At 36.5% G+C, this 2,740-nt stretch overlaps 1 protein-coding gene across 1 annotated transcript in view; it reads left to right on the top strand.

The window, feature by feature from the left end:
- The window catches only part of Spag16 (sperm associated antigen 16), a 1,217,230-nt gene that overhangs the window by 837,741 nt on the left and 376,749 nt on the right, over window positions 1-2,740 (top strand). The gene's annotated exons all lie outside the window — the stretch shown is intronic.

The following is a 2,740-nucleotide window of genomic DNA, read 5'->3' as shown; positions in this document are numbered from 1 at the left end:
GTCTTTAGGATCTTCCAAGTATAGGATCGTATTAGCCACCAAAAGTGTGATTTGCCCTCTTTCTTCCACATTTGTTTCCTTTTTATTTTTGTGTCCTGCCTAATTCCTGCTGCCAAAGTTTCCAGAACTACACTGAGTAAGAGTGGACAGAGTAGATAGCCTTGCCTTATTCCTTTGATCTTCTAGTTTTTTATCTTCCCTTATTCTATAATCTCATTCTTTTTCTTTGTGTTTTTCTATTTCTCCCACTTACTGTTATAATTCTAAATTTAAATCATATCGGTCATTTTCTTTTTGTAGCTATAATATATTTTATGAAACATGACCTAGTTATAGAATATTTTCTATGTCCTTTTAATGGTACACATCCATTTCATGGTAATGTTTTCTTTGACCCTTCGTCATATCTACTTTATGGGAAAATATTATTTAGAGCTGAACTTTTGGCCTAACCACCATTCCTTATGTCAGAAATATGACTTCTGTGTATCTTTCATGCAACTGTTCATGAAACTTTGGCTCTCAAGCCATGGCAAAATTTCAGTGGACAACAGTAAAGCAAAGTGGAAGGGATAATCATTTTTGCTATTTCTGTCAGACTGTATTATCAGTCAAATATGTTGTTCTACTTCAATCATGAGAGTGCAGCATCCATAGTCTTTATTTTATCTGGGAACAAAGAAGAGCCCTCTTTTAATTACGGGGACTGGGGCCAGTGAGATGCACTAATGTAGGTACGTTCAGTGAGACTAGGTGTCCTTTTAGTATAAGAAAATGATATGATCAAGAAAAGCTTTAGAAGCCCACACACAGCCAGTATCAAGAGAATTTTTAGGCTTCTTCCAATAGATTTTCCTCCTTAGAGAGAATTTTCTTTTTCATTCCGGAATGCATTCATTCTCCATGTCTGTCTGGATTCTACTAGCTTGCCTCCCCTGGGTTCTCATTTACTTCAGTGACAGATAGGAAGGAGAAGGAACCAGAATCTTAAGCCCCCAATATCCATTTATTTTGGTAAAAAAGGACACAAAGACATTTATTATGAACAACATGATGGTATATCTCTAAAAACTCAAAAGAATGAAATGACATGCTTTTTGTTATCCCAAAACAACTTCTTTATCATAAGACAATTAAGATTATAGGTTACTACACATCCAAATATATAAAAAGGGGGAAAAGATAGTTTAAAGTAACAATAAAGTCACAAAGCTCTTGGAATAGAATTAATAAACAATGTTGCAATATAATAATAAAATTATGTAGCTACTGAGAAATAGTGATTTGTGTGAAGAGAAAGATTGTCTTTGTTTTGCACTGAAATATGTAATACTCTAGAAAAGCTAAATCTCTCATATATACTTATGAAATCTGAACTATCTTCAAAATTCTAAAAAGATTGCCTTGAGGGGTAGAGCTAGATTCAAACTTCTATATATTACAAGTGAGAAGCATCAGAAAATTCCTTCTACAATATATTATAAGTCTAAAACAACAACGTTTTGCGTTGATGACACCAGCCTTTTAGACGGTCAGATTAGATATCTGGAAGTGATTTTTCTTTTACTTCTCTCTTCCTTAATTCCACATCCAAATAATTACAACATCTTGTTAACACTGCTGTACTCTTCTCTGGCCTCCGGTCTCTGTCCCCTGTTAGTTTATTCTCAGCTTGATAACCAGAGTGATTCTGCCAGACTGTAAGTCTGATCAGGCTTTCCTCTGTCCACTCTCACTAAGAGCTCTTCATTTTGGTCACATAAAAGTTGGTGTCCTTCCAATGGTATAGCTGTCAGTGGTTACTAGAGAAACATTTAATACAAGATACACAAAAAAATAAGAATCTACAATTTTAATTTGCAATGTCTGCCTGCAGAGTCAGGTGGAGAAGAGAGGAACAGGGCTGTTTGTGTGCTGAAGAGCCTAGGGGCCCAGGGCAAGGCCTGGAACTCACTCTATTGTCCCCTGCAAGTTTGTGCCAGGAGGCTAAAGCATCTGCAGTGGAAGCCAGGAGACAACCCCCAAGGAGAAGGTGAGGACTGGCTGCTCAACAGGAAGACAAGTGAGCTTCCTTCTGTTTTCTCTCTTATTCCATTCGAGCACCTATGGGTGGTTGCCACTCACACCCAGGCTGAACCTTCTGCTTTCAGTAAATCCCTTCCGCCACACCCAGAACTATGCTGATCCAATTTAGTAGGGTTTTTCTTACTCAGATTAATACAATCAATTAACATTGGCAGATAGCTACCTGATATGATTCTTCTTTTTCCCTCTAAGCACACCTGCCACCATTCTTCTAACTTAATATCGCCCAATAGAAATGCAATGTAAGTCACATATGCAAATTTAATATTTGAATAAGATATCTAAAAATGAAAAAAATTAACTTCTGGGTATCTGCACAGAAGAATTAAAAGCATCATGCTACAGAATTATATGCACATACATGTTTATAATGGTACAGTCTGTGATAGCTAAAGCTTGGAAACAGCTCAAATGACCATCAACCAAGGAATGGATGAAAAAGATGTGGGCATTTTATACACTGGAGCAGGATAGACATGGGTCTCTTATAGGCAAATGGATGCAACTCAAGACCATATTCATAAGTAAAATAAATCAGAACCACATGTATAAACATTGTATTATTTCCCTAGCGTGAAAAGCTGAAAGAGTAAATAAGATCCAAAATGTACAATAGATATCAGGAAATGGGAAGTAACTGTTCAAATGGGAAGAG

This window comes from Octodon degus, unplaced genomic scaffold (assembly GCF_000260255.1).
Source record: "Octodon degus isolate 3935 unplaced genomic scaffold, OctDeg1.0 scaffold00016, whole genome shotgun sequence".
Classification (NCBI taxonomy): Eukaryota; Metazoa; Chordata; class Mammalia; order Rodentia; family Octodontidae; genus Octodon; species Octodon degus.
Note: the sequence above shows the minus strand (reverse complement) of the source record. Positions and strands in the feature narration are given on the sequence as shown.